The sequence below is a fragment of the Dromaius novaehollandiae genome, chromosome 1, assembly GCF_036370855.1.
Source record: "Dromaius novaehollandiae isolate bDroNov1 chromosome 1, bDroNov1.hap1, whole genome shotgun sequence".
In the NCBI taxonomy this organism is placed as follows: domain Eukaryota; kingdom Metazoa; phylum Chordata; class Aves; order Casuariiformes; family Dromaiidae; genus Dromaius; species Dromaius novaehollandiae.
Window position 1 is genome coordinate 147,357,179 of NC_088098.1, and position 16,786 is coordinate 147,373,964.

The window sequence follows — 16,786 nt, forward strand, 5'->3', positions numbered from 1 at the left end:
GCTGAGGGAGCTGGCTGATGTTTTTGCAAGGCCACTCCCAATCATCTTTTAAAGGTCACAGCAATCAGGGGAGGTTCCTGAGGACTGGAAGAGAGCAAATGTCACTCGTATCTTCCAGAAGGGCAAGGAGGATCGAGTGTACTACAGGCTGGTCAGCCTCCCCTCAATCCGTGGGAAGGTGATGGAGCAAATTCTCCTGGAAACCATTTCTAAATATATGAAGGACAAGAGGGTGACTGGGAGTAGTCAGCATGGATTTATGAAGGGGAAATCATGTTTGACCAACTTAATAGTCTTCTACAGTGAGAAAAGTGGCTCGGTGGACAAGGGGAGAACAGTGGATGTTTATCTTAGCTTCAGTAGGGCTTTTAATACTCTCTACCATAACATACTTGTAGATAAACTGATGAAGTACAGACTAGTCAAGTGGACTGTGAGGTTGATTGAAAACTGGATGAACTACTGGGTTCAAAGGGTTGTGATCAGTCCAGCTGGAGGCCAGTCACCAGGGGTGTCCCCCAAGGGTCAATACTGGGGCCAATACCGTGTAATATCTTCATTAATGATCTTGACTATGGGACAGAGTGCATCTTCAGGAAGTTGGCAGTTGATACAAAACTGAGAAGAGCGATACAGACCAGAGGGCTACACCACCACTCAGATGAACCTCGGCAGGCCTTAGGCCCAAATCAAGTGTTCTAACTCACAGAACAGATAAGTTGCACCACTGGAGCAACTTATCTCTTTCCGTGGACCATATAAAAAGTCATGAAAGATGAGGCAGCTGACCCAGATGCTGACATTAGTGATGAGATTCAACTGACTAATGCAATGTGGGCATCTAGACACATGCTAGGTTTCTAGATTCCTTTTATACTCCATTAACTAACATAGATATCTAAAAAAGCCAGGTAATTCTCATCCTGAGAAAGCTTATGTCTCTCCAGAGACTATAGAAAAAGCTTCGGAACAAGCTCAGATATGGACCTCAAAACAGCAGACATCTGGTGTTAGAAGAGATGAATCCCACATTGGGTGTTTGAATCATGTATATGACTTCACCCCAGCATGACAAAACAACACTTTTGCTGGTTCTAATCATTTTACCTGGGCAGAAGTGTTGCTGGTACAAAGCACAGTGTCAGTACAGTTATGTTCACATTGGGAGTATTTCAATGTCCTGAATACCAGTCAACTCCACAAATTTAGACAGAGCCTTGGACCTAGAGATGAAAATCTCCCACTGCACTTTTTAAGAAACATTAAAAAAATAACTGGCTAATTTTAACTTGAGTTTCTTGAATGTAAAAGCTTGAAATATAAAGCTATTGTTGGGAAGGACCAGGAAAAGTCATCTAGTTGTGTAGCTCTCGACCCTAACCCTAAACTTATCCCTGAATGCTAATTCCAGACTTTACCCAGATGAAAAATGTCTCAGCCCAGTTCTCACTGCAGTCAATACTGTATTTTAGAGGTCCATTTGTAGCCTCACTCCAATGGTAGCTTTGGGTGTTTTCTGTTTCTCAACACTGGTGCTAACCATAAGCCTAATCGTAATGTCAAACTGAATCTTTCTAAGCTTGAAATTATGGTTAGGTTTAGAGATAAGGTTTGAGAGAGAGGGGGGCTGAGAGAAAGCATAAAGTTGCACTTGGACTAGGGCTGGAGAGAGTCTGAAAAAGCCAACTGTGAGGTGCGAAGAGACCTGGGCTGTGAGAAATTTTTCATCTGCGCAGTGGCTGGGTGGCTTGTCAAAGGCATAGCTAAAAAATTACAGTTAGTGTTAGGGTTAGGGTTGAGAGAAAAAGAAAGCTTGGAGCTGCTGCTGAAGTGAGGCTGTATAGGGGCCTGCCAAAGGAAAGTATGAGTTAAAAAGAAAACCGGGCTGTGAAATACTCTTTTGAGCAATGGCAAGGAAGATCCTTGTTGAAAGAAAAGCCATAAATTACTGTTGGGGTGGGTGTCAGGGTTGAAAAAGAAAACCAGAGCTGCAGAGGGAGTGGGGCTGGAAAGGGTCAGCCAAAAGAAAGAGCAGACTACAAAGAAAATTTGGATGTGAGAAATTTTTCATATGGACAATGGCTGGGGTGTACTAGGTGAAGCCTGAAGCAAGACTATGGTTAGGTTTGAGGGAGAGAAACACCTCGGAGCTGCACGTGGTGTGGGGCTGTATAGGGGTTGCCAAAGGCAAGTGAGGGCTGCACAGGGCCCTGGGCTGTGAGACATTTCTCATCTGGTCAATGTCTAGCAGGTCTTTTTTGATGGCTGAACCAGAAGCTTCAGTTACATCTAGGGTTAGGGTTAGGGCAGCAAGGAAGAGAAAGCCTACAGCTGCAGCTGGTGCGGAGATGGAAAGGTGCTGCTGAAGGAAAGCAGGGGCTGCAAAGACAGATGGGCTCTGAGACATTTCACGTTTAGACAATTGCTGGGGGGGCTTGTCAAAGATCCTGTCTAAAACTGCATGCGGGGTTATCGGTAGGGTAAGGATTAGGTTAGGGTTGAAAGAAGGAGAAAGCCCCAACTTTCCTTTGCCCCTTTCCAGCCCCGCTAAAACTGCAACTCCAGGCATTCTCTTTCCCCCATCTCCAGCCCTAACTCTAACTGTAATTTTAGGCTTATAATTTGCACTCCACCCCACCCATTGTCTAGACAAAAATTATCCCATTACCTACTTCTGCTTGCAGCCCTCACTTCCCTTTGGCAGCCTCTTTCTAGTCCCTCTCCTCTTCATCTCATGGCTTTCTCTTTCCCTCAAACCCTAACCCTGAATGCAATTTTAGAGTGAAGCTTGAAGAAGTGCCCCAGACATTGCCCAGAGGAAAAATATCCTTCAGCCTACTTTTCTCTGAAGCCCCCGGTTTTCCTTGGCTGCCCCTTTCCAGTCCCACTCCAACTCTGGCTTGGGCTTAAACTCTGCACAGCCCCCCCAGCCATTGCCCAGGTCTGTTTGCAGCTCCCACTTCCCTTTGTCAGTCCCTTTGCAAATACACGCTACTGCAGCTTTATCTTTCTATCAGCCCTAACCCTAAGCCTAACACTAAATATTATTTTAGACTTAAACATGGAAAAGCCTGCCTCATCCACTGCCCAGATGAAAAATATCCCACAGCCCCATTCTGTTTAGAGCCCCCACTCTCCTTTAGCAGCCCCTTACCAGCCCACTCATACTGCAGCTCCACGCTTTCTCTTTCCCTCAACCCTAAATCAAAACTTAACCCTGAAATGTAACTTTCAGCATAACTTTTGATAAGACCCCACAGCCATCACCCAGAATGAAAATGTCTGATGGCCTGATTCTCATTCCTGCTTACTCTTTCATTTGACCATTTCATTCATTCTTTCTAGTCTCCCAAAAAACACAACTCCAAGACTTCTCTTTCCCCCAACTGTAACCCTTACTGTAATTTTAGGGTGAACCTTTGACAAAGACTCTCAGCCATCGACCCGGGAAAATATGTCTCAAAGCCCACTTCTCTTTGCAGCCTCACTTTCCTTTGGCAGCCTCTTTGCAGCACACACTAGCTTCTGCTCTGGGCTTTTTCTTTCTCTCAGTCATCAACTTAACTCTAATACTAATTCTGTCATAATTTCATGCTGAGATCTCATACCATTCTTGACAGTTTTTTATCTAACATATTTTAAAATTCCATACCTCCCTAAAAAGCCTACTCTTTGGCTCAACTATTAGAATATTTAGATTTTTTTCTAAAATCCATCTCCCTTCCTGGTGATTAATCCTATTGGTTTTTTTTCTGTCTGGTCCACAGTTACTTCCTTCCTTTTTTGCAGTTACATTCACATGGTTGGAGGCTGTTTTGACATCTCCATTCAGTCTTTGCTAGACTGAAAAACATTCAGGTTCCTTCAACTTTTCTTCACAGGTCACATTTATCAGTCGTTTGACCTGATCATGCTTGTCTTCCTCTGAGTCCTTCTTAATTTTTATTTAGTTTTCTTGAAAAGGCATACAAAAACTGGATACATTCTGCTTTCTGAGACAATTCTTATGATTGGAATAAAGGAAAAATTACCTTGCTTGTTTTACATCTAACATGCCCATTTATACACCGCAAAGAATGTTTGCATTTTCCACAACACTGTAATAAGTGTAGTAAGTAAACAGTGTAGTAAGAGCCACGTTCAGGTAGCATTTCACTGAAATCTCATTTCCTTTTCTGTAGCCAACTGTACTTTGTCTTCTATTTTGGCAGTCAGTTGATTATTTCTATTCAAGTGCAGAACTTTTCACCTTTCTGCATTGAGTAGCATCCCATTTATTTCAGACCAATTTGTTCAATTGTTCAATTTGTCAAGAACACTCTGAATTATAATTCAAATTTCCAGCATGTTTGCTATTCCCTCTTCTCTACCCCCTGCAATCCCCTGGTGTGATGCTGTCTGTCGGTTTGATAGGCATACTTTCTTTATCTCACATCTTTTAAAACTTACGGGAAATATTACTTAGAATCAGTTCCAGGGCAGATCCCATCCAGGACACTGGGGACATGTGCTTCCCCTCTGACAGCGAGTCACTGCTCACTACTCTCTGACTTCAGTTTTCAGGCCCATTTTGAACTCAGTGTATGGTAGCTCATCTAGACCATATTTTCCTTTCACTTAATAGCAATGGCAGACTACAAGGCCTCCGATGGAGATCTACAGAGTAAGATTCATCTAATCTACCTTTGATGTCTGAAAGTTAAAGGTTCAAATCTTAGATAGTCACATCAAGACTCCCTCTGAAATGAAGGCATTTTCAGAGAATAATTCATCTAACCTACCGTAGACAGGACTTTAGGACCAGTGAATCCTTCCAGAGATGTGTTCTTCTTTCTTTTGATTATAGAGGCTTGTTAATTAACAATAGAGGCTTCTTTCTTTTGATTATAGGCTAATGGAAGGAATTTGCCTGGGTTTAGATCACCTGAGTGGGATTTTTACCTTCAGAAACCATAAACTCCTGTCCCCTTGCCATCATGTCACCAGACTCAAATCCATCCAGTGACTCGCAGCGCATGTGCACGTGCCCTCCATCCATGACCTTTTGAAATTTGCCTCTCCAGGGGCTCTGGGGAAGGTGGACATCAGGAGCCTGCTGCCACAGCAATCCTACAACTTCTATCTGCAACCGCAGACTACAAGTCAGGATAAACGATCTAGCCTGCAGGCTCTACACTGCATGTAAGAAAGTCCAGTGATTACCAAAAGCCCTTTTGGAGTCAAGTTACAAGATCTATCACTTTTCCTCTTTCCTGTGGCCTGTAATCCTGTCAGAGGGGGAAACCTGCAAGGGATGTATCCCGGAGCTCGAGTCAGTGCAAATCTGCAATCCCCTCCCTAGAGCTGTGCTTTTTAATTTCTAATGTATTGCTTAGATACCTTACCCTTGCTTTTATTTTTTTCCTTTTATGCTTTTCAGGTTATCTGCTTTAGCATTAGCTCATAGCATTTCAGTTCTGCTATTAGGTAATTGTGTCTAATGAATCTCAAAAGCCTAAAAAGGCTTTTGAGAGGCCTCATTTTGTTTATAGATATGATTGCACTGTTTGGCATTTCTGGAAAAATAAGACTTCTGGAAAAAGAAGCTCTGTTAAAGTTATTTTAACAACTTATTTGCTTTTTCAACAAAAATAAACCTTTGAGTAAACTTGTAAGTTGACACAACGTGCTGCTTTCAGTTATGTTTCTTTTCTCAAAATTATCAGGAAAGTGAAGAAAATTGCTGGGTTTTTTCCTCAGCAACAGAAGGTGCATTTCCTAAAAATGTACAGATATTCTCCCACAAAGACATCATTTCTGAGCTAAAAAAAAATATGGATTGGCAAAGAATATAAAACAAATTTTAATGTAAGGAGAGCCAAAAATTAAATATTTTTGTAATCCACATTTCTGATGAATATGAGCCTTTCTGAGCTATTGTAGCTGTCTTTTTCTCTGATAATTCTTGACATAATGCAAGCATCTTCATCTACTATCAGAAATTAACAGAATGTTTCTTTCAATTAGGCATAAGACAAATAAATTTCAGAACCAAACCTCTACACAGAGTAAGCCATTGTGAAATGTTATTCTTCTCTCCTTTGAGAATCACCTTCCATAAATTCAGTCCATGTATCAGTTAACCCTGGTCACTCTGCTGATGTCTCTTGAAAAGACTTTCAAGAGAGGCATGTCTCACACACACACACACAACAAAAGGGTAGGAAGGGACTGTTAATTAAAAAAGATTTCCTAACAAAGGCGGATTTGCAGTGCTGCACCGTATATGAATCTTTCAGTCTCGTTTCCGTTTTGGACAGCCTCTCCTGTCTAAAACAGGAAGTTTCCACAGCCTCACCTCAATGGATGGGTGACACACCACATATTGATTTTGACCACATAGCAACTAAGCAGTAACGTCGTTGAGAATGCTTAACAAAAGGAGGTCAGACAAATATTTTCCCCACTCACTACTTCTGGCAACAGACATCAAAAAATCACTAAAAATGGAATTTACCTCCTTTCTTGGTAGAGATTTGCCAGCAGATATGCACTGTGAATCATCCTTTTCTGCTCTCGAAGGTACTCTTGATGACAGTGCTCTTCGCTCAGTCCTAAAAGAAGTAGGATCTCGTTTCCATAAACCACACTAGCAACTGCCTGTGGGTTTGTCACTAATTTCCATGGAAGCAGGATCATTCTCTACCTAAAGTATCTCTGCTCTGAGATTTTAAGAAAACTGTCAGTATTCATGACGATTTCACTGTCATGGTTTGCTGTTACTGGTATTCCTGATGATTTCTTTTTATTATTTCGTTGAAGTACTGAGATTCTGTTTGGCACTGCATAAACAACACACAGACACAACAGTCAAGCTAAGAACTCAGCAAGACACTGAAAGGTCACCGATAATTAACTGCCCCTTTTTTAATAGGCCATGGGTTTAGGGATCTTCCTGGTAGGGAAGAGATGGGGATTTGTTTTAATAAGTTAAAAGGGGTGACAAAAAAGTAGAAAGGTGTAGTCACTGCTGTTTCATCTAATGTAAACAAGCCAGGCTCCCTAGAGATCCATGTGTCATCATAAAGGATCAGCCCTTGAAGTTTAGCCTGAATTAAGCCATCTAAAGGAACCGCTGAACTCAATCTGTAATCTTTATAGGCCTGGGAGAGGAAACCATTTGGGAGAGAGTTTTATGGTCTCAGCTGAGCAAAACCTTGTAGGCACGTGTTTAACCTTGAGCACTCTCTTCTCCTTAGGAAAATGGTTAAGCATTTCTTTTATAATCTCACTGACATTTTCTGATCCCATAGTCTTCAGTAGTGCCAACAAGTGTTACTTAAGGGCTTTGCTGAACAGTCTTCACCCTTGCGCAGCACTGCTCATCCCTGAGCTTCTATATATTACTTTGATAGCTCCACCACCTCCTGTTGCCATTCCCCTTTTAACCTTTCTATTCATAGGGTTTTAGGTGAGAAGTCACCATTAAATCATGTATTGATGATTTCTTTTCAGATTACTTTATCTTGAAATCTCAGACACACTCTATAATTTTTGTAATACATACAGCAAACCATCCTTTCCAGAACTGATTTATTTTATATGATGTCACTAATGTGTCTCTAATATATGCCTCCTCAGCTGCATTATTCCTGCTCTGTCTGAAGAGCAGCTTGGGGCTGATTTCACTGAGCTGAAGGAAACCTAGACTCCTTTCTGTGAGCAGGGAGTAAAACTGAGGATCTTTAACAGCCAAAAGCACATATACCAGGAAGAAATCCAGCTCTGATAGGAAGGGAGGTGGGTGAAGAGGAAAGAGGAAGCTGTGTCGCAATGCCCATGTAGCAGAGTACAGTAGTAGACAGCGTTGCAGGCTGTGCCAGTGCAGGAGAGGGGAGCCAGGGGAGTAAGTTAAAGCTGAAACGCAGAATACATGCTCTGAGATATACAAGGAAGGTGACTGAAACCTGAGCTCAAGCCTGTTTTCCATGTGCAGGTTCCTCAGGAGGATGGGATTTCGGGGAGGTGGCTGAGCACCAAGAGAGGTCCAACAGGACTTTGCTGGAGCAAGTCTTACCCAGCAGGATTCAGAGCACTGCTGCCAAGCACGGGGCTGATTCCTGCTGGCTTATTTGCTCATATTATGGTCTCCTGCCTGCTTTGCAGGCTGGAAAGGTGGTAGGAACCTAAGACTCCCAGATGAGCAATGTGCCTGCATGCCTGCCGATTGAGACCTCCCAGGTTTCCAGCTGCCTTTCAGCCTACCTGGCAGCGTTATTGTAACTAAGCCATCTTTTCTAGAAATTTTATTTCACAAATAAACAGTAGCTTCTTTGGTTTCCATGCCCAACACCAACACAAAGCAAAGCAAACCTTCCACATTTTAAAATTCTGAAACCATCCTTGAAAATATTCTCTCTCCCGCTTAACAACCAATAATGAGCTGCGCTTTCATATTTACATCCTAAGCCAACACTACTGAAACATTAATCAAAAGGCAAGTATGGCAGGGCTTTGCAGCCCACCAGGATATTTCCCCAGGCTATGTACTCAAATTACAGATGCATACTATAACACACAGAGGGTACATTCATTGGAGTATCACTCCATTTAAAGAGAACGATGATGGGGGAGAAGCTGACAAGGAAAAGGGTGAGAGCAGTACATTAATGAACTCTGCTGAATCAGTGTGTGTAACTGTCTGGCCTTTCCAAAAGGACAGCAGCCATCACCCAGAAAAATAATTCATCTCAAAAGAGAGATGTGCATTGTCCAATGTATATATTTAGAGATAACATCTGACACCTTTTTTCTTTGCCAGTAAAGAATGTGTACTTTAGTCAATTGTGTGGATTTATTAATTTTGTACCTTAGATAGGAAATTCTTATTTAATCGAGATTTCCTGCTCAATTCAGAGGTAAACTAATGAACTATTTTATTGACATGGTTTTCCTGATCCTTAGAGTTATTAGCAAACTCTCCATTTCATTGTCCAGAATACCCTTTCCTTTATTGCTGTCTTCTTTATTATATTTATTTTATTTTGCAGCAGTGAGCTGAAATTATGATTTTTTTAAAAAAAAACAACTATCTGCACATTCCAAAAGATGTGTGATTCCATGGTGGATGTAGAGACTATGTTTTTCCTCCTTCACTTAGAGCAGAAAAAATATGTTGCAAAAAGAATTTCAGTAATTAATTGGTACAAGTGATTTTCACAAACCTGCTCCCACCGTGAGACCTTTTGCCGCAGTTTAACTTTTACATCCACTTCAGCCAAAAAAATAGCAACTAACGAGCAATTAAATAACTTCTCTCCTCATTCAGCAGAGCTGTTCCTACAGTCAAACTTTTTAATTTTCTATACCCAGCCATTTTAGAATATCCATTTTAGAAAAATGGAACAGTTGTGAAGAGGTAAGATAATGCAGTAGAGTATTGGTTCTAATATTCTGTTTGTGTTCTTGGTGAAGGTTTTGGCACATACCTGCTGTTTCGGATCCAGATCACTGGTTTGTAATGGGATTTTGCAGCAAGATGCTGGCTTATTGTCCATGTGGTTACAATTGCTTCATCGTTTTTCTCAAAAGAACATAATTGGGATTAGAAATAGCTGCAACATATCATTTTTGGAGATCTGTTGGTTAAGTCTCATTGTTCTGGAGTCATGCACACCCTCTGCCCAAAAGCCAGATTTTGCATGTTGCATGAACAGGCGTCCACATGTCTGACCTCCGTGGGCAACCGGCACCTCCCTTTCCACAGCTGATGTCTCAGCCATGTCCTGGCCATCTCTTGGCAGCCCAGCACCATGGGAGCTCCCCAGCCACGGCCCGTGCGGCAGGTGGGGAGCTCAAGTAGGCAGTGGTGAAAGGTGTCGTGGGGCACTCCAGCAGGTTTCTAAGCCTCAGTGATCCAGGACATTTCAAAATGTATCTGCTTCATGACACAGACCTGGCTGCAGGGAGTCCAGAGGACAATCAGCAACAGTCCTGGACCATGTGCTGGAGGGAAAGCACAGTCTACTCCTTCAGAGCACACACAGAACACAGCTGAGATAAAATCCAGCTTTATCATAAACATTATAATGTTCCCTGCTTATCTGAAGGCCCAGCCTGCCAGAACCAAGAGAGGAGTAGAGAGACTCTGAGGCACTGTTTGGACAAGGCATCGATTTCCAAGCCGTGGAATTGCAGATAAGAGCTTGATAATGTGAAGCAAGCAACCCCCCCAGATCACTTACTTGTTAAAAAGCCCCAACAGACCAAAAATCATTTTTAAAAATTTAGTGAGCCAGGCCCATATTTTTGGAAGGACAGCTCATGATTTCGGTATGCCTCCAGGCAAGGGCAGTGACCTCTTGTTAAAAGTGATAGGGAAGAGGTGGGCTCTTGGCCTTCCCCCTCTGCACCAGGTCCAGCTGGAGTAATTTTTCCAGGCATTCTCCATGCTTCTAGTTGAGTCAGAATTTGACCCAGACTCCCTCAGTGTTTCCCCTGTGGTGTTCTGTCTGTGCACCAGTAAAGGGCTCAAGTTTACATTCATGGCAAAGAAATCTTTGATGTAGTTTCTAGTGGTAAAGGAACTGATTAGTGACCTGATGAAAAAATAATGAAAAGTCAATAGAAAGATTCTTACTGATTCTTTAATGCACTGTGTATACTGTCAACATGATATGTTTATGTAAGTAGTTGTTTGAATACTTATAATGTAGGCTTTTTTATAGATCCCTTGGCTTGCCTTGCCTTGCCTTCCCTTTCTTTCCCTCCCCTTTCCTTTCTTTCCCTTCCCTTCCCTTTCCCTGTCTGAACTACATAAACAGAAGGAGACAGACACAAACAGGAGTCTAAGGTCAGCCCCTTTCAGCACACATATGAGATACCAGATTATTTTTCTCCCTTCCCTTCAGCAGAGTTGCTGCTCCGATATTGCAGCCAGGATCAGGTTCAAAACAAGTGAGGGGAAATGATTCTTCACACAAGCTGCAATTCTGCTGCAGAAATCCTTACCACAGGATGCAGAGGATGCTAAACGTCTGCATGATTCAAAAAACCATCAGGACAAATGCACTGAGGACTATTCAAAACAAAAATGTCACTTCTGGCTCCAGAAGTTCCTGATTCTTAGATTATTGGAGGCTGGGAGGGTACCTGAGGAAGTGTGACTACATTTGGCCTCATGCCTTTCCCTAGACAACTGGTATGCATCACTGAAAAGGTAAGATTTGGGCTAGATAGATCATTTTTGTGGGTTTTTTATGTTTAAGCAGCCAGGCAAAAAGAAAGTTGACAGTCCTCACAGTCTGAATTCCTGCAGTTTCCTGGCAGCAGGATCATTAGGGTCTTTTTTTCCCAAACAGCTTGCCACTCAGCCCAGCCAGAACCTGATCTCCTTGTAACAGTGTGTGGAGAATTGCAGGATGTTCAGTGTTCATTCCAAATGTGAATTAAAGCAAATTTCAAACTCCTCCGTGAAACAGAATTACCATTCTCTGTCCAGCTGTATTAGCTATTCATGACTTAGCTGTGCACAGACTTTTGTTTCACATTCCTTTAGTGCACTCCTTCCCAAATTGGGCTAAATGTACCATGAGTGCTACAGAAACAGCTTCTAAGTACTATGCTTACACTGCCCAGATTTTTTAATGGTTCCTCCTCTGCATACCAATGTCGACAGCACTGCCAGAACAAACCAAGTTTGGTATACCTGCTCTGGACCTGCCTCCAGTACAGCTCTCTCGTTATGAAATATGGTTAACCATGAAAGACCCCATGCTGGTTAAATATACTGTGTAAATGAGACCAATTTGTGCTTTAATCAACATCTCACACACACTTGCAGTGTTGAACAGTATCAGGACTGACTCCAGGCTCAGAAAACAGGCCAGGAAATGCCCCACATTGAGTGAGCAAGAGCTCGTCTTCTGAGGACCACCAACAAGCAACAGCTCTAATAATGCAGGAGGAGCCCTGCTTTGAGGAACTAATGGGACGTGGAGATCTAGTTGGGATTTTTTTCTTTTTTGGTCTAGTCTGAATTTCTATGATTTACTCCTTCCATGAGGTATTTTTACAGTGTCCATTGTGTAAGGCAGACCTCTGCACCTCAAAAAAATGTTTGTACAAGGGAGTGCCAGTTTTGAGAAATGCAGATTTTCAGCAACTCTGCTGAAAGCAAAATTTTCCAAGATAAAGCACTGAAGCCCTCTGTCCACAGATGCAGCTGCAGAAGTTCAAGCTCTCAACATGAACCTAACAGTGTGCCAGAGCTCTGACCAAGGAATGTCTTTTACCCTAGATATAAAAGGGTCATCCTTAACTCCCAGTCCCTGAATTCTTTACTGAGAACAGCAAGCAAGTAAACCAATTAACCTCAGTCATAATAGACGAGATGTTTATAAGAATCATTTCCAAATTATGCTGACACGACGGAAAACTTTTGGTCAATACCAGCCTAGGAGATGTCTGAACCACACTCTTGGACCTAAAAGGCTTGACTTTACCCAGTAACCTGCTTATCTGGATTCTGAGTCACCTTGTCCCTGAGGACAGACAAGACCTGAAACAACCCCTTTTTTCTCAGGAGCCAATTTCCTTTCCTTCTGTTGTCCTGTATGTAACATTAGCTCTGGTGTTTTATCTTTCTTTTCCCTTCTGTCTTTCTAGGATATATTTTGCTCCCTTTTCTTCATTTTAAAGCCTTTCCTTCTAACCCTGCTAGCAGAAGGTTGTTTCCCTTATGTATTAACTGGAGTTGTCCAATCCATACCAGCTCTTCTTTCAGAGAAGCCTCACCTCACATAAATCTAATATTTTTTTCAGCCAAAAGTTTGTTTTAAAAATCTTGCTTGTTCTTTCTTTGCTTTCAGTATTGACCTCACTCCTAGGAAGGTCAGCTGCAGCCCTCTCCCTCGGTCCTGTTCTTCCTGTGAGTCTGATATTTGTGTCACCAGTAGCAGCTAATGAAAAGCAGCCTTTTCGAAGTGTGATTCAAGCTGTCCCCTGACAGATATTTTTTTTTTCTTTTGGTCATAGATGCAGTCATTCTTGCCTAATACGGAGTCTCTTTCCAGAAGTGGCTGCTGTTTTGCCCACTTTCAGACAATATCTCTCAGATGCTGGTATCTTTACCATGCTTGCTGTCCTTCATTGTCATCTCAAGTGTTTCTTCAGAGGTCAGCTAGAAACACACACTGGGATCAGTCCATTACTGACTTCTTTCCCCAAAGTGGTGTATCTCTCTGTATGGGCCGTGCTCATTTCCCATGCCACTTCAAGCAGAAACCCTTCAACTGCAGTACTTTCATTCTGCACTTCTAATGAATTTTTGTGCCTGAGTCTTTGTATGCAAGGAAAAGCTGCTGTTATTCACACCAGAGCCACCTGTGTGTCCCTACAGACAACACAAATGCATCTCCCCTTGTTGAATCTTTTGTCTTGGTCTGCAGGCAAAGGGGTTAGTGTATAACAATGTGGACACCAGAGAGGTTTGTAAGCAAAGCTATCAAATATGAGCTGATGCCTCTGTGGTCTCTTTGAAAACCGCACCTCAGACAATGGAACTTGAATTTCATCTCTGATTTTCTCCAGAGAGTTCTTAAAAGTACATGTTTTCAGTGTGGTTTCAAGCTCCCATATTGCATATGTGAAGCATTTCTTCTTTCTCCACACATATTACATACAGTGCATAGTCTTCTTTGTATTTTCTCACAGTATGTGGATTGCATAGCTTGGCCTTTGGCTACATCCACAAAAGTCACTAGCTTTCAGCCTCCTGCAAATCCATTAAAATCAAAGCTGGCCAAATAGTAGTTATGAGTTTAAATACCTCTGTGAATTTAGACCTGATATACTACACTTCTTTCTGTGACTCACAACATAATAGGTGACAGGAGAGTGATTGTCTTCCATTCTCTAATACATCCATGTCTTACAACAATTCATTTATCAACATCACCTTTTGTAGTCTTTCTAAAATCTGCCACTGTAGTTTGCCCTCATTTCCTGCATTCTGCTGTTGCTACCTGGTTTATTTGCTTTTGACTGTAACTCAATCCATTTCTTTTTCCTAATGCTTTTTTCTATTGCCCTATCATTAAAATTCCACTGCACTTTCCTGTTGTGCACTAAGCAACTTGACTAACTTTAGCTAATTCCCGGTAGATACTCAGGTCTATTTGTCTCACTTCTATAAGAATAAGACTACATGATATTCTGGTGCCATCTAAATATGCCAAATATGGTGAAGAATGGGGATGATATATTTATTCACAGACAGATCAGATGCCTGACTTTTCCGGTGCCTTCTTCCTACGCCTGCCAAATTCCCCTTTCAGTGTAATTTTTTGGTGGTTGTTTTATTCCTTCTGGCCTTTCAGAGCTCGAAACAAAAGTTATAGGGCCAGACTCAGTTAAAGACTTAGGTATCTACTAAGCAGGAGCTGCTACATCTAACTTTTTGGTGCGTTGGCCCCTGTAAGTGCAAGAGAAAAACGCATTCACAGGGACTACTGGGCACCTTGCACCAGCAGCTCAAACAGTTCCTGTGCCGAGAAAACTGCTGTGCAGAGGTAGTGAAAAAGAGACATTAAGCACAGTCCTGTGCCTGAAATGCCTTCTTCTCTCCAGGACCCTGGCTTGGGAAGGAAGACTGCTGAAAGGCTTAGGCGAGGTCTTAGGGCAGGCACAGACAAATTTAATTAAAAACAAAAAACAAAACAAAAAAAGCAAACAAAAACAAAAACAAAAACAAAAAAACACCACCACCAACAACAACAAACAGCGCTTACCATAGTCTTCTTAGGACTGCAGTGGAAGGAGAGGACGATGAGGCTGGAACAGTTCCCCAAGGAGAAGAAATCTGGATCTCAGCCCTCCCTTGGCCTGACACAGCTGCAACTCCACGGCTCCCAAGCATGTGCACCCTAACCCACAGGGGACACACAGGCTGTGGCTGGCACAAGGGACAATGCTTTCCAGCTCCCCCTTTGAAACTCTGCAGAAGGAAGGCAAGGTGTGGAGGGCTGAGAGCAGTGGGGCACAGCAACGTACCCAGTCGCTCAGAGCATGCATGTGGGAGGAGAAAGCCCTTAGGATTGGTACCTGCTCCCATAGTACTTCTTTTTCCTTCACTTAATGTCAAATGGATATACAGGAGCAGGAGCTACAATCCACAAGTTTTTCTCTTCACTCCCAGCTGGGGGCTGTATCTCCAGGGTGTTAGGGAGCACCTAGGGGCTCAGGCTGGGCCAGACCTCTGCGTGTGTAGACCCGAAGCTGTAATTGGCTTTAGACCTTTCCACAGCTGGGCAGCTGCTAAGGGAGGGTAGACTGACCTGTAGCAAACTGATCCTGTTTAGGTACACCAGTCCTTTCTCTTTTATCTCATTTATAGTTAATAAGAAATTCCAAAGGGTGGCAAAAACAACCTGTTCTTGTTCTAGCCCCATGAATGCAGAGGCTTGTGTTCCTTCAGGTGCAACAGGAAATAAATGCTAATATTTTCAGCCTTCTTGGTCTTTTAAGTCATAGAACATGTAATTCTACGCTCCTGTAATATTATATTTGGCCAGGTCTAAAGCACCATCACAGCCCATAAACTACAAAAGAAAAAGAATATGCGATTAGGCATTTCTGAATGCAGAACCCAACCATACATTTTGGAGGTGCTTGAATTTCACAGCTTTGCCTTTTGAATATTCAGCATAAATTGAAGTCCATTTTAGAAAAATCTCTGCTCTATTTCACTTCTAATCATTTTGCATGCTGGAGCTAAAAGTAAAGTTTGCTGTTTTTCTGTAACTGTGTGTTGCAGAATCTTCCCGTCTTCATTTAACTCTTGTGTAACCTAATGCTATTTCCATTTCTGTGACATTCTGGTCATGATATTTTTTACTTCAAAATGTGCAACAGTCATTTCCAGCAACATTTAACAGCATTGCAAGCAACAAAATATCCCTTATTGAGGAGTAAACCTTTTTCTCTTCTGCTATTCAGGGCATGCAGTGAAGAATCCTAACAGGAAAACAAATAGAGTGTTGTGCAAAAATAACAAAGCTTACTTTGTTGACTTGGATTAGAAATGTTGATTAGATTCACCAACAAGGTTTGTTTCCACTGCGAGACTTCTCCATAACACATATTCATTTCTAGAAGAGTGGTGACATTAGTGTTAGACTCTCAGTTCCCATAGGTTCCTGTTCTGGGGCTATATATAGGCACCGATGGATAGAGACAGACTGAAGCTGTCTTTGTGTGGTCTGCGAACTGCCTAGGCCTGAGCCAGCTCCACTCCTGCAGACCAAACAAAACAGGTAAAAGTGGAGCTATGTCCAAGCCATTTATACCTGCTGAGAGCTCTATTCTAATATTGCTACCAGCTTCTGGACCTGAGCTGGCCTGTGTCTGCCTACTCTGGTACACAAGCAGAGGCATCCAAGTCTGAAGTTTTCAGGACTGAAAGAATCTGCTGCAGAGTTCAAGCAATGATTAGTACTATGCTCATAGGTCAAATCCTCATTTCTGATGAACAAATAAGGAAACAGAAGTGGCTTATTTAAGTACACAAACTGCGTAGTGGAAACACATCCCTTAATTCCCAGTACAGTCTTCACAGAAGTGCACTGCCCTGAGAAATGAGTTGAAAGTTTTCAGCACAGTAAGGAAAACCTAGATATCTTAAAAAGGAAAAAGGAGGAAATAGGTGTCTGTGCTCCAGCCATTGGACCACTCAGAGTGGTTGCAATCTTCCCCACTAACAATTTAAAAGCATGAACGAGTGAGGGAACCAGGTGGGTAGAGCTGTGTT